This window comes from Mytilus californianus, unplaced genomic scaffold (genome assembly GCF_021869535.1).
Source record: "Mytilus californianus isolate M0D057914Y unplaced genomic scaffold, xbMytCali1.0.p SCAF_4, whole genome shotgun sequence".
Taxonomy (NCBI): Eukaryota; Metazoa; Mollusca; class Bivalvia; order Mytilida; family Mytilidae; genus Mytilus; species Mytilus californianus.
Genome location: NW_026262690.1, coordinates 108,872,885 through 108,896,574, shown reverse-complemented (window position 1 = coordinate 108,896,574; position 23,690 = coordinate 108,872,885). Strand labels below are relative to the sequence as shown.

The following is a 23,690-nucleotide window of genomic DNA, read 5'->3' as shown; positions in this document are numbered from 1 at the left end:
ACAGTTTAAACAAAATTTATATATAATTATTCAAATAAAACCTTTAGCACATAGTTTTCTTTATTTTGGAATGTAACATGAAATGTAGAAACATGAAACGGCTATCCTATTAGATTTGGAATCGTACGGCCCTCAGACAACATTATAAATTTTGCTAAATACTATATATATAAATTTCAAAGGTTCTAAATTTTGGTAATTAAAATTTTCAAACTTTTCAAAACAAGATAAATAAATTCTGTATACTAATATATGTCTTTTTAAAAATATCATAAATACCAAAATCAATTCAATTTAAATAATATGTAAATATTAAACGTTAAATGAAATATTTATTAATCAATATGAAATTTGGTGTTCAAAAGGGGAGCTAACACCCCATTTAAGTTATATTAAACTTATGTTAACTTGTCGAATGTCTACATATAGATGTGAGCGGTGTGGATATATTCATTTCCAACTATTGTAGAATAAAAAAGAGAAGATACGAAATTATCTTTATGAAATTCCGTTGATTTATTGTCAAAACGTAAAACAGACAGTCGTTTGAAAAGAAATGGGTAAAACTAGAGAATTGATAAGAAGTAGTGGATTCGGAAACGATAATCAACTTGCGACTAAATTCGCTCGTTGATTATCGTTTACGAAGCCACTACTCCTTATCAATTCTCTAATACATAATACGTCCGTCTTCCATATATTTAGAAATGCTTATCATATATCAATGTTAACTTATTCATTGAATCAACCTATTTTGTTATATTGTGTTAATTTATGTCCAATTGTATTTGTTTACATACCCAGCTGGTTAAGAGCTTTGAGAAATAAAAAATTGAAACTTGAAACTTGAAACTTGTCAACGTCCAGGCAAATAGGAAACCGCTACCCGATGAATACTGCAAGATAACAAGTATGCAGTATTCGATATCAATAAGTGTACATAATTCTGTTAAAGAAAAAATAACAGGCAATATTATATGAAAAAATACGTGTAACAGAATTTACTTGCGTACAACACTTGTTTCTTGAACAATATTCATCGGACAAACCTGAGAAGAAAGAATTTCAAATATATAAAGTACAAAAAGAGGAGGACACCATCAGGGCATTTCATATGAAAAACCAATCCGTCTATGAAATATTTGCCTTAAGGAGTTGTATTCTTACCTTTAGCATAGTTATTAAATATCGTGAATTCAAGTGAACAAATTATCTATCACTTGACTGATTCTCAACTAAAAGTTGTCGCTAAACTCGGATACTGATAATAAATCAGTAGGATACAAAGCTAGTAGTAAAACAAAAAGAGAACAAAGAACAAGATATAAATGGCTAAATGAACGAGTTTCATATACTTTTTCTTTAAAAATAATCATTTTAAATTTTCACACCATTATTTTTTGCCAATATTAGGTTGAGTAATTCAATAAAAAAAAGAATCAATATTTACATTTGTAAAATTACAATTGATTTACAAGATCAGTCGTGTATTGCATTTTTGCATTTAATAAAACGTTAGTGTTGATGAATGTTTAAAGAAAACTAAATGTAGATCAAATGATTGTATAAATCATCTCACGATTGTTATTCTCTTTGTCCTATCTATCTACCAATAAACATTTTAAGAACAACTCTTTGTTATCGCTTTTCAGCTTTTGTGAATAGAGTAAGGATAATAACTTCATAGTACATTCGTATTTCATTGCGCATGACAGATGTCCCTTTATAGCATATGCTCAGTTTAGAATAAAAAAAAAATCCTAGTTCAACATTCTTAATCAATAGATTTATCCTTCTTTTTTTATATAAAACAATCATCAAAGAGAACAAGGGTTACGGATAAATGTTCTAAAATGTTTGTGAACAGTGCATACAAAATAAGATAAAATCCTAACTGTATTTTACGCATGACAAAAATGTTCTAGTCTTTTTTTTTATGTCTGCACGTAATACTGTGGATTCATCATTATTCGTTGGATACCAATTTTCTTGGATTTAGTGGGTTGAAATAAACCACGAATTAAAATGTTCAACGAAGTACAAATTTTCTATATGCTTGTCTGCAAACTTTGGCAAAACCACGAAATCAAATTCCCACGAAGATACAATTCTTCGTGAGTCAACGAAAGTTGGTATCCGCGAAATTAAATGAATCTACAGTACATTTTGTATCATCCCATCCATTTTTGTTATATGAGTATGCAATAATGACAATTCTTCGGATCATAATTTCACTTATTGAACACTTTTAGTAGGTTTTCAATTTTGTAGACTTCACAAATTTGTACATGGATGAATAGCATTCAGGATTTAAAAAATTATTTATACTTAATAAAATTGCCAACCATTCCTTTTTTTTTTGTAGAGCAAGATAACATACTTCTTAACATGATGAATTGCACTACGCATTAAAGATGATCCTTCTTCAGAAATGCGAAACCTCTTTTGAAAGATTTTATGTAATGTGCTGACAAATATTATGTCATTTAACTAACCTTGTGTGAATGCATTATCGAATGTATTCATTTCTGATTAAGCAAGAAAATACTTCCCACGTTTTTTTTATTATTATGATAAAAAAAAGTAATGAGAAAACGTGCACCTGTAAGGAAGTTTAAAATTTAAGTTTGGAGACATCTCCTTTCTATTGTTCATTTCAAACTTACAGATAAATGTAACTGATAAAAGCAAAAAGTACTTTCAAACGAATTGAAAAAAAACATCCTGATAAAGAAGGTTAAAACAAAACTTTACGACAAAAGAGATGATTTCAGCTTCCAAATTGTGAACTTTCCATTTCTATGTAGCAACATTCCAGCAGCGCCTGCATACGGAGTATATATCTCCCAATTGATACGATATTCCCGGGCTTGTATTTCCTATCATGATTTCCTTGATAGAGGATTGCTGCTCACAAGGAAGCTATTAAACCAAGAGTTCCAAATGGTGAAGTTAAAATCATCCCTTCGTAAATTTTACGGACGCTATCACGAGTTGTTTGACCGTTAAAGAATAACCGTTTCACAGATAATATCGGATATGTTCCTTATGTCGTAACTACAATACCCTTCCCTTTTCACGAATGTGACCTACCGAATTAGACTATTTACCGGATTTGTAATAACATAAGCAACACGACGGGTTCCACATGTGGAGCAGGATCTGCTTACCTTTCCGGAGCACCTGAGATCACCCCCAGTTTTTGGTGGGGTTCGTGTTGCTTAGTCTTTAGTTTTCTATGTTGTGTCATCTGTACTATTATTTGTCTGTTTGTCTTTTTATTTTTGGCCATGGCGTTGTCAGTTTGTTTTCGATCTATGAGTTTGACTGTCCCTCTGGTATCTTTCGTCTCTCTTTTAAACCATTTTTAAAAGAAATATCACGCATTGTTTTCATGCTAACTCATATTTTTTATGTCTTTTAAAAACAAATTCAAAAAGATGTTTACAGTGCATACACTGGTAGTCCTGAAACGAAAAATGTGAGCTCAACACTATTTTCTAATATGTTAAGCATGTTTGTATTTCAATTTATATCATTGCAAATATAGGCAGATCGACGTCCGTTCTCTAATCGACGTCTGTTCCTCAATTTGACGTCCTTTGACGTAACATCCTCATAACAAAGGATCTAATATTTTTAACCACAAATCGATGACCAATATGACTTTATAGTTGAGTTATGAAAAGAAACAAAAATGGAAACAAGGCTCGGTCTCAATAAACCAACTTAGATAAAACAACGCGCATGGTTAATTGACAAAAGAATAAATCCGCCGACATTAATAGTTTAATATGTAGAAACCATTTATGAACTCGATCTACGTTGTCTAATTCCTTGTATATTCTTATAGAAGAGAGTCTATGTGAGACAGCAACTCAACAACAAAGATAGCTAATAGATATTACATAGGTCAAGTACTGAAGAGGTCCCAAACGTGGGACAAGGAAATAGCTTATTAGTAAAACTAACTGAAATCCTCGAACAATATGACAACAATATATAGCTTTATTGCCATAGCAAAGGGTCAGATGAATTACTAAAAAGACATTTGAAAATTAATATTATTACTTGTAACCCTCGATCATATTTTGTTTCTCCATGAAATCAAATTACTGTTTTAGTTCAATTTGAAATAAATATTGTTTTAAAGTCATAAGATCTCAACCATAAATACGATTTGAAATCAGAAAAATACTTCGATTAGAGGCGCGTAGAACCGGCCCTCAATCTGCAAACATGCTCAATTATGACGTCAGATTGGACATCGATTTGAAGAACGGACATCCATTGAAGACAGGACATTGATCTGAGTTTTTCATATATAAATATAAATCTATAGTGCCTGTATGTTTTAAAAAAACATATGACACTCAGAATACTTGAATGTGTATTGTGAGTAGTCGTCGTTGTTCAACACATGTGAGAAATTTAACATTCCGAAGTAAAAGCCGATTTTAATCAGTTGAAGTTATATGATATATAAAAGGCGGTATGTACAATACCAGACGGTGTTACCGTACAGTGACAGGAACAAGAAAGACTCTGATATAATCAATTGTTGTTCAGTTGATGCTCTATATCCATCTATGATATTTTTTATGTCTAGTATTTCCTAATCATACGCAAACAGAAGGACAAGATATAATTTCAAGCTGTCATTACATACAGGCAAAATATATATACACATATATATTTATCAAAGTTCGTCTGTCAGTTTTCTTTTAATCTATCTGTCAATGTCAATTGATAAACCTTGTAAATAAAATAATCATAGATAGCATGATTACAATTTTGTACATCAGATGCGCTTTCCTTCTACAAAACACGACGCTCAAATTAAAGAGGTTAAAAAGATCAAATAAAGTACATATTTGAAAAACATTGGTCACCCAAATTTCCGGAAGGAAAGTCGTAAACACAACTCCTAATATACATATAGCTTTATAGCTTTCCGCTAATGATTAATCAAACTTTATGGAGATGTAAATCAATGGAAGATTTTCGGGGGAAATTAACTAGACATACAATTACCAACCATTCGATATTTCGTCATGTCTAATGTAACATATTTCCCTGAGCGAGACAAGGGTTTAATCATCGGATTATCTTAATCTATATAGATGTTGAATTCTAGTGATTCATTATTGTCCATAGTATAAAACTTTAAACGACATATCCTTTCTATTGTTCTTATCAAAACACATAGATTCAGATAACTGATAACAAGTGCAAAATATAATTTACAGGTATAAAAAAAACATCCTGATCAAGAGAAGATAAAGAATCTGTTCATATAAAAACATAAAAGTACAAAATCTTTTGTTTATAGTGGACGCAAACAAATATCCCACTAATAGACCTTGTTTGAAACTAAATATGTTGTTGAAGTGCTGAGGTATGACAAAATCGTCGCGTCTTCATATATTTACGTATCCATTTGTTTAAGCTTAAGGGTGCCTTTAGGCTAAAAACGATTAACCAACTATATTTGATCATCGGTATGATATAATGCGATGTATTTTGCTAACCTCTAAACACACAATGTAAACTTTTCTTGTATATCGGTATCCAATGGTGTAAACTATAGTATGTTATCTAACAGATAAAGAAGTTAACAATGATTTTAAGAAACAAAAGCATAAAGATATTTGTGTGCGACCAAGTGATCATAATGTACGATTGTGACAAAACGTTTACAACGCCCTACTTATAAAACGTTTGAAAAAAAAATCAACCAGCCTACTCAAAACAATCAAAACTGTCTTAAATGCAATGACTTACGATGATGAACATGGTATGTTTAAACGCAATTCATAACTTTATTGATTAAAATTACAAACGAATGTATACATTGCAACCATGCCAATACCAAAGCACTGCATACTGGACGTTATACCCTCGGAAACAGATAGGACACTTTAGCCGCATGTATTAACCAAGTTGTACAATGTATAATTCGTCCACTATACAAATACAATATTATGTAAGTTAGATGCTAATAGAAAACTGTTGGTATATCTCGTATTTCAATATGTATTATTTATATAATACAAGACTACGTACATTTGTGTTCTTGTGTACCTCATATGATTTTGGGAGATTTAGTGTTTTGAATTGTCTTTTACCTGCATTTTATTGGTGTTGTACTGTCTGTTTACTATAAGAACCAAATAGTCATGTTATGAATTTTGATAGATAATTACATAATATACTACAAAGAATTAGTTTGTATCGGATGAAATGCTTTTCCACATTGTAGAATATTTATATGAAATCGAAAGATCAACATTTATTCTTGTCTCATATCCTGCAGCTTTTATCCAGTACTCCGAATTACAAATAAGAAAACTAAAAATGACTAATTGACATATACACGACACCTACCTGATTAAACTAAATAGACAACACAGTGTTATCTTACCTTGATCAAATGTAGGGGTCCTTTCATAACTATAATACGGAGCTGTTGAAAAAACAAAATACATTGAATGAAATAACGTTTAAGGAAAGAAGTTAGAAAGGTATGTTTGATTTTTTACCTTTAAATCTAAATTAGATATGAAAAATCATGTACGAATTTTTAATTGAGTGACAATGACTGAAAATACATTATAAACACACAAACTTTTAATTTCAATACAGATATTTAACGGGCAATGTTTTAAAGGGACATAGTTTGTATTTTTTTTGCGATCATAGGAACATATAAAACACTAGAAATCATGAAGGTAACTAGTATTTCGAAAAACAAAGTTCAAGTACAAATGTCAATAAATTAGTAAATGTGGTTATTATATTAATTACAAATAATTTCAAAACTAAAATATTAGACTCTAAAAAAAATTTTAATTACTTTATAAATAGGCACTTTTATAGATATAAGTTTGCCTATGCGAAGTGATAACTGCACTCTATACATTGTCCATCGGATTCCATATGATTAGGAAATATCTGGTGTTAGAATATTTATAAAGTGAAAGATAATCAACTTATAATGTTAGAGTAGATCTAGTTCTTTTCTTCCTCCCTGACCGGAGCTGGAACCTGTACTATATATATAACTAATGCCATACACTACTCTTCGGAATATTCCTCATAGTCATAAGCATGATGCAATTTACTAAAATCCACTAAATCAAGCCTGCTTACTCCCCCCCCCCCCCCCCCCCCAAAAAAAAAATTATCACAGAAACGTGTCATATAAAATAATGTCTCGGTGTTTATAAAAGCGATTTTAAAATGATTATCCATTACACAAGTTTTTGAACAAGTATTAAATAATTTCGTCTAGATTATATCCGAGTATGTGCGCCGTTCTTGATTTGTTCACGATAAATGTTGTACTGTCCCAATTTGCCATAGTCTTGGACAATCAAAAGTGTTAACTGCATACATTTTTTCTTGATATTTTTTCATGATTTATAAAGTATTTGATTTACAGAGTATTGTCGTTTACGTATGACAAATAAATTTCACCTAAAAAAAACGAGATTTGTACTTAAGGACTATGTTTGCTTTTTTCAAAGTTTTGAACTAGCTTTAACGAAACTCGTTGAAAGATTTCCCTTCATTTGTCTTTGAAAGAAAAATTAATACATCATATGATAACAATTTTTGTTTTGTTACTGGTTTGTATTGTTTTGTTCATCACAGGGATTTATTGCTAACGTATACTCAATACAAGTCTTTTGGAGAACAATTGAAGGAGTTGTTCTGTAACTCCTTTTATGACGATATTTCTTTAGCATTAACTTTTACTTCATCATGCAGTATCTTGACGTCTAAAATCTACGCCGTGACATATTGTTTAGATTATGCCAACATTAGTAAACTATAAGTACACTGTGTCTGAACTACACCGGCAAAAAATGTTTGGACTCGATGGTATCTAATATCCGGCACGGTGACGGAACATTAAAAGACAGAGATAAGGTAGGTTTATGTTTATTTATTTGTTATTTTTATGATATCAAAATATATATATACATATATAACTATTTTCTACTGTGAAATGTAATATTTTCTTCAACCGTTCTAGATTAACGGAGAAATTAGTAAAAATGCATGTCAAAATGACGAACTGAGTGAACCTTGCCTCGAACTTGTGTTATATCTCGTTAAATTGTTCACATTGTACGGAAAGAAAGGTACGGAAAGAAAGATATTAACATGGAGATTGCAAAACTAGCCACTTTGAACACCTCAATACTTGTATTTCTGTGTATGGAACGAAAGAAATGGGTCATGTCAAAATGGAAGGAGCCGGTTTTGTCAATGTATACAACCCGGTTTTGTCCTAGATTTCACAAGGCAGAACCCGGTTTTGTCAAAGAAAAAAAATGCATAATCACATAATATAATTGAACTTCGGCGTTTAAAAGGAGTCTGGTGGCTCGTTGGAAAACGAGTCCTTCAGAGGACAACTTATTATTTATTTGAATCTGTAAACACTTGAATTCCTACTTTATTGGAACAAAAATATTTATAATTTCGCTTTGCATTTAAAAAAATACTTTAACTGCGAAATAAATAGAAATGAAGGTTGTAACGCAAATTGAGGTTTAAGTTCTTTATACGTTTTTTATATGAAATATGTAAATGTAAGTGATCAAACTTGAAATTACAGTTTACGGTCTTAAAAATTGAAACACGCACATTTGATATTTGATTTTCTTGCACAACAGGATGGTTATTTTTATAAGTGATCCAATCTAATCTTTCCTTTGATCGTTTAAAATAAAGCTTTTTAAGACTAAGTGTTTATTATAAGACATAATAAGAAGACAAATGTATATGCATGCAGAATCGCCATAGAAAATGAATGTTTATGGTGAGAAAAGGATAATACTAAGTATAAATTTGTATAATAGTCTCAGGCCATCAAGAAAATGCAATAATGGTTATTTTATTAATAGTTCTATAAATAAACGGTTCTGTTCTCTCTCCATTGTGTTATGATTATCGTACATTGACGTTGGTCAATATATTATTGACAATATGTAGGGACGGATTTATGTTTTTCCAAAGTGGGCGTAATTCAAACAACTTACATAACGCCGAGCGTAGCGGGGCGAATAATTTTTTTGGACAATTTTAAGCTAAAAAAAAATCGTAAAAAACATGATTTAATTTTTTTGGGGCCATCAAAGGTGGGGGTGGGGGCGTGCGACCTATACGCCGCCTGGATTCGTCACTAATGTTATATAACTAAATCGTATACTAACTTAGAATTTTATAAGAAATAAGAAAACAGGGACACCCCCGAAATTGGATGTATGTGAGTAGGATTATCATGTTTATTCTAAAAATTCACATTGATATTTTAGAATCGTCGAAATGCGAGACCAAGGGATGCAAATTCGTGGCGGCTTGAACTATTTGTATGAAGCTTCATATGTCAGAAGTTAGAAGGCCTGACTGCAACATACCTCGCACACAGATATTTTATCTTACGATGTTTCTATCTGTCATATGGCCATTGCCCTGGACCTCATTTTCATAGTTCAGCGATTTCCTAACAAAATGAATAGCTGTGAATGTCACACTGATAATGGTTGATATCCATGATCAAGGTTAACATTTCGTGTTCAATATAACAAAAAGAAGATGTGGTATGATTGCAAATAAGACAACTCTCCACAACAGACCAAGTGACACAGCTACAGGTCACCATGCGGCCTTCAACAATGAGCAAAGTCCATACCGCATAGTCAGCTATAAAAAGCCCCGAAATCACAAATGTAAAACAATTCAAACGAGAAAACTAACGGCCTAATTAATGTACAAAAAATAAACGAAAAACAAATATGTATCTCTAATACCATAAGTAATAGGTCAACTATATTTGCCCATATGGCCACATGACTATTTATGTGGCCTTTAACTTATTTTATTGATTAATTGGTAAATGTTAAGTTTTTATTTTTTTGGTTGGTTTGTTTTAATGATTGTAATGTGTTCATGTCCGTCTGGCAGGTTTCATTAGACCTTGACTTTTTTATGGTTCCATGAACAATGTTAAGTTTATGTGATACTTTCATTAAATTATTTATCTTACAGATCTTCAAAATAGATTCAATTACGATCATTCAAGCAGTCGCTACATGTCAGTGCGTACACTCTTGTATAAATAATATGAAGTATTTATTTTTGTGAAAAAATGCAAGTGAAGTTGTTTTACAATAACATATATGTTGAATTTCTTTCGATGGACAATGTATTGATCCGTGTTAGCGTTGCTTTTCATAAATTTGTGGCTTCAAAACAAAACAAAACCGGGTGATATACATAGACAAAACCGGGTGATTGTGTAGTAAACAACATTGACAAAACCGGCTCCTTCCATTTTGACATGACCCATTTCTTTCGTTCCATAAACAGAAATACAAGTATTGAGGTGCTCAAAGTGTCTAGTTTTGCTATCAAAATGTCAATATCTTTCTTTCCGTACAATGTGAACAATTTAATGAGATATTAAACAAAATCGAGGCAAGGTTCGCTCAATTCGTCATTTTGACATGCATTTTTACTTATTTCTCCGTTAATTTAGAACGGTTGTAGAAAATATTACATCTCACAATAGAAAATAGTTATATATGTATATATATAAAAATAACAAATAAATAAATAGAAACTTACCTTTTCTCTGTCTATTTATGTTCCGTCACCGTGCCGGATATTAGATACCATCGAGTCCAAACATTTTTTGCCGGTGTAGTTTAGACACAGTGAATTATATGCTTCGATAACTTCATGAAATGTTATAAAAAAGAATATACATTTCATATCAAAAGTCGCAGTCTTGTTCGGTATATATGTCACAAATTGTCCTTTCTTTTGCTCCCGATTACTGAGTATTATAGGACCTTAAAGCATCACTGAAGAGACATTAATTGTTGAAATGCGCCTCTGGTGTAGAAAAATTGGTATCCTTATTGTTATTTGATTGACTAGGATTGTCAGTTTTCCTGCCGAAGGTTGGTGGTCCTCTCCGTGCACTCCGACTTTCTTTACCAATAAAACTGACTGTCACGAAATAGGAAATAGTGCTGAAAGAGGCATTAAACACGTACCAATAAATCAACAAATAAAACTAACAAACCATCATGGAACATGTAAAAAGATAGAAAAAACATAAATCAAATGTGTACATGGTGTAAACAAAAAAAAATAAAAGGAGTAGCAAAATGTTGTGGAAGTCTGTCTCTATTTATCAAATTGGAAAAATTAAGCAATTCCATGAGAGGAGAGGACAACTATGTATCTGTTCATTAATTGCTTTATATTCATTATTTTTATATATTTGCCGTTAACGAGTTTTGTGTTTGATGTGTTATATTCAGAGGTAGACTGATATTTTTTCTTCTTAGGCTTACTGGACGATTCATTCTTGTAATAAAAAGGTCGTTGAACAAATTTATAGACTGTTTCTAGTGTTATTCATGTATTTAAGTTATTGTAAATTCAGGTTTATATGGTATAATTTTAAAAGCAGTCCAACAAGGTTGCTACTAACATCCGAATAAGGAGTTCGTCAGATTCATACCTTGTGGTGTTTCGTTGTCCTGCAATGAAGTCATGTCTTAAATGAAACCATTAGACGACCGGAAGTATGTAATAGTGTTCTAAAATACAGGTGTCTCTACTCAGCAGATAGTCAATAGAAAGTATATGATGTCTTATTTCTGGTTTGTAGTTTATCATGTTCATGACGAACGCAGCTGGTAAGATATTATGTTGAATTGCTGACGCCAAATCGATGTCGAGTGAAGTTTTCATAATGCTTGCCATCTGTTTCAATCCAGGGCAGATATATATGTCTTAGTCGAGTTGATGCATCGACACGTTTATGTTATCATTGTCTATTTCAACTTTTCCGACAAGTTATTTGACTGTATCAAAATCCAATGATATGTGCATGAATTGATCCGTGTTTGTACATTCTAACTATAAATTTCTCAGATTGTGGATCACTGTTTCATATTTCAGAATGAAGATAATGTACTATAATGTAGCAGTTACTATACTTGTCATCGCAGTGTCAACTGACATGGTATTATCATGTCCCAGCAATTGTTACTGCACCACAAATAGCAATGGGGTTACTGTAAATTGTGATAATAGAGGACTGACCGTTATTCCGAGAAACTTCACAAATGACTCATACTACATGTAATATGGGTTTTTTTCTCTCTCCGTTATTTACCATTAGTTATTTTTGAAACTTATACAATTATGATCATTTGATGCTTCTTTGTAAAAATAGTGAGAAAAAAAATATACAGCATCATAACATAAAGAAAAAGAGGAAAAAGACAATCAGCCGTCGTCAAAACTCTTTACAGAAAAGATATGTAACACGATTGGGGAAGATAAACGTATACTTGCAACAGGACCGTAAGAGTTCTATTTATTTGTTTTGTATGTTACAAAGGAATATTTGATTTTGAATATCAACAAAAATGTCTTCTACAAATTAGTTGTTCTACTCTGCAATTTAAATGTCCATCGCATTTATATTTCATAGAATTGTCATTGCGAAAAGTAAACTTACAAAAATACCGATCTTGAAGGAAAATTCAAAACGGAAAATCCCTTCTCAAATGGCAAAATCAAAACCTTAAACACATCAAAGGAATGGAAACAACCATATTCCTGACTTGGTACAAGCATTTCCTTATGTAAATAATGGCTGATTTAACCTGATTTTATACTAAGCTAATATCACTCGTATGACAGTCGCATTTTTTAATCTAACTATGTGATTGGCAATCTATCGATAGCTACATTAACACTCTTTATCACTAGCAAAGTTTAAACAGATGTTTAACTGCCTCTTTAACCAATGATAATAACTGAATATACATAGACAATAACTGTTTAGTGTCTTTAAATATCAGCTTTATTTGTACGAGGCTAAGAAACAGGTGTAATGCGACCTGCAGCGAGCTATTACTCCTGTTTATAGCCGAGTACAAATACAGCAAATATTTAAAGACACTGAACAGTTATTGTCTTTATCCTGCAATTAATTTTGTACATTGTTTTTGCTTTGAAAGACAGAAAAACTCACATTTATTGCATTTAACCTGATTTTATACTAAGCTAATATCACTCGTATGACAGTCGCATTTTTTAATCTAACTATGTGATTGGCAATCTGTCGATAGCTACATTAGCACTCTTTATCACTAGCAAAGTTTAAACAGATGTTTAACTGCCTCTTTAACCAATGATAATAACTGAATATACATAGACAATAACTGTTTAGTGTCTTTAAATATCAGCTTTATTTGTACGAGGCTAAGAAACAGGTGTAATGCGACCTGCAGCGAGCTATTACTCCTGTTTATAGCCGAGTACAAATACAGCTGATATTTAAAGACACTGAACAGTTATTGTCTTTATCCTGCAATTAGTTTTGTACATTGTTTTTGCTTTGAAAGACAGAAAAACTCACATTTATTGCATTTATTTTCGATTTAAAACCCTTTGAGACCCGCGTAGTAATATAAAAAAAATCACACAATCAGCTAATGACTGGTACGCCGAAAAGAATCTCGCATGGTCAGCAATAATACATCGCTCAAAGTAAATAATTATTTATCATAACATAACAACTAATTTCAACAGTAAAAAGAAATAACAAAGCATTGTCCGATTTAAGACAAATGTGTTTGAATTATCCTACGCTTCAGAGTTTCGAACTGCCCGTGCATTCACAGATTTTTGACATTGTTGCATGGTTGATGTTGTGATTAACACATTAAAGTATTGAACTTGAAGATAGGCGCCGTAGAAAATGGAGTTGATTCTGCTATTCATGTTTGTCTATGAGTAGAAAGTGGGTTGCGCACCGGAGACTGGAACACTCATAGACGGAGCAATACGTCATTGGAATGCGATTGCAATACACATTCTGAGGTCAGGAAAGTTCATACAAAACTCGTCAACTGTAATACACAAACATATTCCTCCGCCCACTAGCCCGGCAGTGGGTGGAGCTTTAAAGCGATAGCGATATATGTATAGTACATTAATACAGGCTAGCAATACATGTTGGGCTATTTATGTATGATAAGACACACAATTGCAGGATAAAAGCAATTAACGTTAATTATGCTCTAGTTCGCCAGACTTAAACGAACATAAATTATTTATAAAATAAAAACTCAGAACATGTATCAGAAATTAGCTCTCCTTGTGAAAGTGGCATAATTTTGTTATCGGATGTATAATAAAATTTCTCAAAAATCAGTTCATTGCACTTCTCAAACACATTACGGCTCATTCTCAGTCGTTACTTATGTATAAAACAGTCAGACATATCAGGCTCAATTACAACCATCCAGTCAAAACATACAAATATAAATCAATCTACAAAACAAGAAATACAGAGTTAATGATAAATAACCATTACTTTCCATATAAGACCAATATTCGATTCAGGGGAGGGTGGGTTGGGTGGTCTTTATACAAGCAAAGCAGCTGTAAGGAGTATGCTACTCGGCGTAAAGCAGAACTTCGAATAAATACAATACAAATTACATTTAATTTATATGAAAACGGCAAGCACGAAAAACACGAGCCAGATCATACGATAATAGCATACCTGTTTAATTAGCAGAATTATACCTGCAATGCGATAAATTCCATCCAACGGAAAACCATTGTAACCATTACATTTATTCTAAAGCATGTTTTACCAAAACAAATACATGTGATTCCGAACTATAAATAAATATATATATATTTTGTTGCTTTTATGCATTTCAGAAATATGAATAGTAATCCCATTACTATAGTGGAAGAAGGAACCTTTCAAAATATGGCATTACTTCTTAGAGTGTATGTATTATTAAGTTAAATTTCATATTACAATTGTTTATTTATTGTACATATAACTTTTCTTTTTATTGGAAAAGAGAAGAAAATGAAAATGCACATGGAACATAATAAAATGATGCATACCGAGTTTTCTGAATGTTTATGTTTCCACTTGCATATAAAAAATCATATCAATAAAGTAGAAGTCTTACTTGTACATTCTGTTTATGAATTTTGCATTTGAAAACATCTCTAACACAGTAGTCGATACTAAAAAATAAGAAAATTGTTTTATTGACATTTGTTTTTATATAATTTTTGAAATGATTATGTGTCGAAATGCCCATTTGATGCACTTAAATTAGTAACTTTTTGTTATTATTACTCGGTTAAAATGTACAATAGTCTTACTGTTCATTTACAAAGACATAATTATCATTTCTACAATTTGATGTTTTTAGATCAATCCGAATGTGTAACATATCAACAATTGAGACAGGCGCGTTTATGACTTTGCCAAATCTGCAATACTTGTAAGTTTTTCTCAATTTGTGTGAGCTTGTTGTGTTATTTCATATTCTGGAAATACATGCTCTTACTTCAACTAAACTCAACTTAAGAAAATAAAATGCTGATCAAAATCATTGGTGTTGTCCTAACAATTAATCTTGTTGCAACTGATAATCGTATCAAATATTTCGAAAGTATTTTTTTACGAAATCGTTTTAGTAAAACAATATTTAGACACAAAAAAGTAAATAAATACTGGAAAACCTGCTGATTGCTCCGAGCAAAGGAAATAACATTGTTTTCGAAGATTTATGTCAGTACTTTATGATCAATGGTCATAACTGAAATGTAATTTCAAGTACACCGATGTCTACATCGGATATAAGATTGAAGAAATAACATGTTTAACAATAAATGATCGGAAAGTGTTACTCCCACTATGCATATGCTTTGTAAGTTTCACGACACACTTCATAAACTGTACTATTCTTAAAATCAGCAACAGTGAAATTTTCAACTACACATGTTCGGTTTTAAGCAGTGGAACGGTTAAAGAAGCACGTAATGAAATATTGTGACAGCGATATTATCTATGTATGGACTTCTAAAAACTCTTTTCGCTTTTTATATTTGGAACGCTTTTTCTCTTTTGAAAAGGGCTTTACTCATCAGATCAATAGAAAATACAAAAACAACTAACCGATATGAGAGTACTCGCAGTTACCGAAAGCTAGTTCAGGGCCAATAACAACTAATACAAAAACATGTTTATATGTTGTCTCATTGGCGATCATACCACTTCTTCTTATTTCTATATAAGACTAGAATATAAATCAGTGAACATCGAGTATCAAATGGATTTAGTATAAAGACGTCATCAACAGTCAAACAAAAACATGAACTTGTGCAATGCTCAAATATATGTATAGACATATTGTAGGACCGTGAATGTACATATGCATATAACAATAACATTGAGTATGGTTTCAAATTAATGATAACAAAATCAATATTTAATTTTCCGTTTTTTTTTCCATCTCTATAATCGTGATCGGCTAAGGGGTATTGAGATAAATAAATGAGGCCGAAAGTCATAACACAAGGATTACAATAACGAAATATATAAAGAATAGTAAGAGCAGTCGAATTACCCTATATCGAGCAAAATCTTAGTGAAAAAAAAACAATGTGCGGTAAAAGTTATCAACAATACACTTACTTGACATCTTTTGAAACTATTACTTTTACAAATGTTTTAGCTTCATGCACTGTTTTTGATGTTTCTGAAGAAATCGTCTACGAATATCGAAGTGCATCAATTTTTACATTTGTAAAGGACGGCTTGATTTTACCATCATTTATCTGTCCAAATTTAGGAATGCTGAAACTGATTGTATTAAATGATAACACAATGTTTAAAATTAATTGGATAACTCTTTATTGATGTCTGATCTTTGACAGTTGTTGTTATGTCGGTTTTGTGTTCCTTTAGAATTTTATTCAAGGATAAAAGACTGGATCATCCTTCATTCTACTGAAACCAAAATCGCTAAAGTGTCCTTACACACAACGTTTTATCGCTAAGTCTGCCAAATGATCCACGAAACCTCATCTCAATTAACTGTAAACTCGATTTTACCAGATTTCATCTAAGCTACTGTTATATTACCTACTCTTGGAGCGATGTAAATCAGAATTAAGTACTACAAAAATCCAAATATCTGTTTGAATACGTACAATCGAAGTCGCTTTTCTGGTGCAAAGTATATAAACATTGATTTTCTACAGTTAACACATTCAAGCATGTCTCAATTATAAACTGAAAGACAGGTTGAAATATTTAGACTTTCGTTCTAAAATGAACAGCTAAATAGAAGCGAGTGTCTAGATGTATCAGGCAAAGAACACCGCAATAATTTCTATAATACAGAAAAATTGCAAATCTATTGTTACAGAGACTTGGACACTAATCAAATAACTACAATACAGCAAGGAGCGTTTAAAGACCTTCCAGCGCTAACATTTATGTATGTATACAATTTTACTGTAATATCGTTCAGAAGAAAAATAAAAAAAAACATCTGCAGTCGTTCATTGGCAGAATATGTTTATTGCTAAATGTATTTTGTAGAAACACTTAGCCCTTTTGCAGGACCTCCAAGCATGAAAGTTTTGTCACTGGACGTTAAACAAACAGCAATAATTTAAAATGAAAAAAAAATAGAATTTATTGATAAAATTATCAAATTAAATAAATAGATATAGAATCTGAGCATGTATCATATTTCAATAATACGCCTTGTTATGCAAACTTCAACTTGCATTTCACATCTACGTGCATTAAACTAAGTGAATTTTACACCACATACTGTGTTGACATAATGACCAATATGGATCATTCAACTTGCGTCTTTTTTGTGTTGTTGTTAACTTGTACGTTGTTATCGTTTCGAGATTTGGCGGTTTTTTTTATTTTTTGGTTTTTTTTTCAAGGTGACACGACTATAGTAACATAAAATAATATTTTATTGAAATCTTACCTTAAGGATGTTCGATACTCTATTTTAAAATAACAAGCTTTTTAAAAGACTGTTAGGAATTGATAGTATATAAATGAAGGAACTAAAAAAGCAGAAAAACAATGCGTGCGTTTGTATTCGAGATATAAGCCATTGAAAATTTGGCGGAAATCGATTCTCTCTAGACTTTTCATAATTCAACATTGGCACCTTTTTTTTCAAAACTTACGACAAAATATCAAGGATTTTATAAAATTTTCACAGATGGCATTTTAAACTATATGTAATCAAATAATGGAAAGAAAAGGGAAATGCCTGCAAGATTTTTAATAGCACTATATGGATAAAACAAGAGGATTCCAAATATCTGGCAATAATTCAAAAACAAGAGGAGCAAACATCCTTAAGTTATTTCCAACAGTAAAAAACAATGATCTTTTACTAATTGATCATTTTTCAAAGGTTCGGAAGATACTGATTCATTAATACAAAAACTCCACGTGAAACCAATAAAAGATTTGGTGACAGTAAATTACATGGTCATTTGGTCTTTTGTGGAGAGTTTTCTCATTGGCAATCATACGACATCTTCTTTTTGATATAGCAGCACAAATTGTTTATATGTAGCTTTAGTAATCGGTTTGTTGATTAAGATCATAACACAATTTTGACTGATGTACCCTATTTTGGATATTTTTACCTATTATGTCTGCTTGTTTTGTTCACACATTGTTGTTAATATAAAGGAATTTTATGTAACTGTCATACAAGCGAGAGGTTTAGCTAGCTATAAAATCAGGTTTCATGTGTTTGAGCTTTTGATTTTGCCATTTGATTAGGGACTGTCCGTTTTGAATTTTCCTCGGAGTTCTGTATTTTTGTTAATTTACTTTTTTTTGTAATTTTTCGATTTATGATTTTGTCATGCAACGTTTACAATGAGAATTTCTATTGGTTAAAATGAGTTGATCAAGACATATTTCAGGCAGTATTTTTATAATATGAATATTACGCATTTACCATCATCCAGCATATGCAAAAAAAATAGATTGACTTGCTTAAGATAAGTAATAGTAAAAGTGCAATGATAAATCAATATTAGAATCAAAAGACCTCAAAACAAAAAGAGATGTTAAGGATCCACGAACACGGATGTCGAGGAGATTTGACAGCCTTTTTTTGTGAGAAATTCGCTAATTAAGTTGTCATTGAACTTTTACTGACTTACAAACTTAAATTTTTTAAAAAGGTACAGAAAAAGCAATCGCATAAGCCTTTTCCACCTAGAATGGACGAGTCTAAATAGGATTCAACTTATAAAATATATAAACAGGACTCAGACTAATTTATATAAATTGCAGTTTCTTAATTGTATCAAAAACAAACCGATTTAAGGACTGTTACATGATTTAATTATTAAACATGTTTAGCTCCAAAATAAACACCATGTGATTGTTTTATCAACTTATGGGGTAAATTTATGTTTTTAAACTTCAAATTGTCAAAATAATTATGTTTTATATTATAAATGAGTTAATTAAAACCTCTACTAACCTCATTTACAACTAATAAATGAATGTTCTGTACAGAAATGTTTTGGTATGAATATTTTGCGTTTTTCATCTGCCAGTAATCAGAATCAGTAATCAGAAAATAGATTTTTTGAAAGAATTCTATAAGACAGCAGATAATAATCCAGTCCCATTTTCTGTCTCTGGACACTATTAACCGTTCCTCATTTGTATGTATGGGATGAGTTCTAGTTTGTCGTCATTCAGTCTATGATTTGATATAGCTATGTCTAATCTTATCTATTTCGAAATCCAGTTTCATTTATCTTACAACTTTACATCATAACCTTGGTATCACCACCAGAGTATCGCTTTGAGTCACCTCCTGTGTATCACATTGAATAACCACAAGAGTATCACTTTATATCACCTCCAGAGTATCACTTCATTTCACCTCCAGTGTATCACCTTGAATCACCACCAGCGTATCACTTCAAATCACCTCCAGTGTATCACTTTAAATCACCACCAAAGTATCAATTTAAATTACCTCCAGTGTATCACTTTATAACACTATCAGAGTATCACTTGATATCACCACTAGGGTATCACTTTATATAATCACCAGGATATCACTTTACACCGCCACCAGGGTATCACTTTATATTTCCCCCAGAGTATCATAATATATCCACACCAATGTATCACTTTATATTACCAGTAAAGGTATCACTTTGTACCCCCATCAATGTATCAATTTACATTACATCCATGGTATCATCAAATTTGATAAGACTGTCGTACAAGTGAGAGGTTTAGCGCTATAAAACCAGGTTCAATCCACCATTTTCTACATTTGAAAATGCCTGTACCAAGTCAGGAATATGACAGTTGTTGTCCATTCGTTTGATGTGTTTTGTCATTTGATTTTGCCATGTGATTAGGGACTTTCCGATTGAATTTTCCTCGGAGTTCAGTATTTTTGTGATTTTACTTTTTATAACACGATCAAAGTATCACTTGATATCAACACGAGAGTATCACTTTATATCACCTCTTGTGTATCACTCTTTATTACCACTAGGGTATCACTGTATATCATCACCAGGATATCACTTTATATCGCCAGCAGGGTATCACTTTATATTTCCCTCAGAGTATAATACCGTATCCACACCAAGGTATCACTTTATATTACCAGCAAAGGTATCACTTTTTACCCCCATCAAGGTATCAATTTATATCACCTCCATGATATCATTTTATATCATAATTAGGTTATCGTTTTATATCCCAGCAAGGGTACCACATTATATCACCTCCCTTGTATCACTTAATAACACGATCAAAGTATCATTTCATATAACTTTATATCACCTCTGGTGTATCACTTTATATCACCTCTGGTGTATCACTTTATATCACCATCAGGTTATCATTTTATATCCCAGCAAAGGTACCACTTTATATTACCACTAGAGTATCATTTTACATCAACACCAGGGTATGATGTTATAGGCTATTACTTTTTACCACAATAAGTATATCCCTTTAAATCATCACCAGGGCATAACTTTATGTCCCAAGTAATGTCATCACTTTATGTCCACAGTAAAGGTTTCTTTTTTTTTATATTCCAAACAAGGGTATCACTCTATATCACCTCCAGTGTATTTCTTTATTTCACCACCAAAATATAATATCACCTAATATGACCCCAATGTAACACTTTATATCACTACCAATGTATAATTTGAAATCACAACAAGGGTATCACTTTATATCATCAAGCAAGGGTGGCACTTTATATCACCACAAGGGTATAACTTTAAATAAGTAAGTAAGTAAGTATATTGTTTTTTATAGTGGCATGTGTATTATCGTATTACAATTAAAGTATTTTAGAGCAAATAATATAAAAACAACCGGTCCATTGGACCTATATGTCACTTCAATGAAATAAGCACAAACAAATAATCAATAACGTACTTCAGTTACGTGATATTTAAGAGGAATTGTCTACGTTTTGTTAAAAAATTGCATAGATATTTTAACGATTATTTCACTTTTTGTCCCAATCAAGGGTATCACTAATAACACCACTTGATGTCCCGAGGAAGCGTATAGCTTTATATCACATCAAGTGTATCACTTTATTTTCACCATCAAATTATCACCAGATATCACTTTAAATCACAACCAAGGTGTCACCTTATAACATCACTAGGGTATCACTTTGTATTCCCAGCAAGGGTATCACTTTATATCCAAATCAAAGATATGCCTTTGTATCTCCCAAAGTGTATCATTTTATATTACCAGAAAGGATTTTATCTTTGTATTACCATCAGTGTATCTATTGTCATTACCATGGTGTCACGTTATATCATTAACAGGGTATCACTTTATATCACTTCAGGTGAATCAATTTATATACCCTGCAGGATATCAATTTATATCACCACCAGGGTGTCAATTTATATCACTACCAGGATATCCCTCTTTTATCACCGCCAGGGCATCATTTTATATCAACACCAGGGCATCACTTTTTATAACCACCAGGGTATCACTTGCAATCACCAACAGGGTATCACCTTATATTTTCAGAAGCATATCACTAAATATCATCTTCATAGTATCACTTCAAATCACCGCCAGGGTTTCACTTAATGTCCCCAGCAGGGGTCACACTTTATGTCCTCAGCAAAGGTATCCTTTTATATCCCTCCATGAGCATCAGTTTATATCACCAACAAGGTTATCATTTTATATCACCACTTGAATATATTTTAATGCCATCACCAGGGTATCTTTTTATATCACCGCCAGAGTATCTTTCTATATCAGCACCAGTGTATCACTTTATATCACTACCAGGGTATCCTTTTTTATCACCACCAGGGTATCACTTTATATCAAGTGTCCTCAGCAAAAGTATCATTTTATATCACTCCAAGAGTATCACCATATATCACCAGCAAGGTTATCATTTTATATCACTACCTGAATATCTTTTAATGCCATCACCAGTGTATCACTTTATATCACTACCAGGGTATCCTTTTTTATCACCACCAGGGTATCACTTTATATCAAGACCTGGGTATCATTTTATATATCCCGAGCAAGGGTATAACCGTATATCCTCATCAAGTTAAGAGTATCACTTAATGTCAACAACAGGGTATCACTTAATATCAACAACAGGGTATCACTTTATATCCTCAACAAGTGTATCACTTTTTATCTCCACCAGGATATCACTTTTTATCAACCAGTGTATCACCTACCTACTTGTCAATACTTCGATACTTGCATGAGAATACGGATTTTGTTATTTTTGTTCATTTTACAATATTTTTAAAATCGTTTTATATCAAGATGGAGATATCTTCATCATGGAAACCTCTGATTGCTTGGCTGGTTTTGGGCCAATTTTTTGTCTTGTTTGGTTTACCACTTCCTCGATTTTTGAATAAGATTTGGATTTTAGAATATTTCGACATATCTCGAAAGTTAAGAAGGTTAAGAATATGTTCATATACATCTATAATGTGAAGAATTTGTTAAAAAACACTAAGAATGTTAAAAATGTATGGAGTCAATATAAAACTGTATAGAATTTAATGAGATATAACCATTTTGTTCTAATAGAAACTAGAAATGTATCGGTTCGAAATGTTCATCCTGTAATTATATGCATTATTTCCTTTTTGTGTAGCTGGTGCATTAGGATTTCTTGATTTCCACATTGATGTAAAGCCTCTGTCTACATTGTCATTCCAATTGCATACTGCCAAATTTGATCTATTTATATTGATCATCACGAAAGCAAATTCTTTTGTCTTGAAATATGTTTTCTGCATTATTTAATAAACTTCCAAGATAAATGTGTTTTTAGCAAGAATGTGATATTAATGATATCAATACATTGAATAGTTGAACTTTTTATAGCAGATTCTATCATTTTTCTGATTTTCCATTTGTCATAACGATCCTACATGGCTCATAGTTTGAATCAACTTTGCGCCTTGCACCAAGACTTGTTTACATATAATGTACAAATTTCATGAGGTCCTGCAGAGTCAGCAACTTTTTATCTGTACACATAACTTGATGAGAAAATCCAGACCAGATTACCTTTGGCGTATTGGTGAGTGATCAGAAATAACATTAGAATTAAGTGATCTTCTGTTAGAAACTGTAAAAAAAAACTGTTTGGGTATTATCATTGGGAAATTTAAATTATTGTTGACTTTGCTGACTTATGAAACTAGAGGCTCTCAAGAGCCTGTGTCGCTCACCTGATTCTACTTTG

At 31.8% G+C, this 23,690-nt stretch overlaps 1 protein-coding gene and 1 long non-coding RNA gene across 3 annotated transcripts in view; both read left to right on the top strand.

The window, feature by feature from the left end:
• LOC127739089 (slit homolog 1 protein-like) overlaps positions 1-23,690 on the top strand; it is a 296,950-nt gene that overhangs the window by 249,804 nt on the left and 23,456 nt on the right. The gene's annotated exons all lie outside the window — the stretch shown is intronic.
• Positions 6,426-14,844, top strand: LOC127739095 (uncharacterized). The gene is made up of 3 exons (XR_008000283.1): positions 6,426-6,524; positions 11,992-12,174; positions 14,779-14,844. It is a non-coding gene; the product is annotated as an uncharacterized LOC127739095 (long non-coding RNA).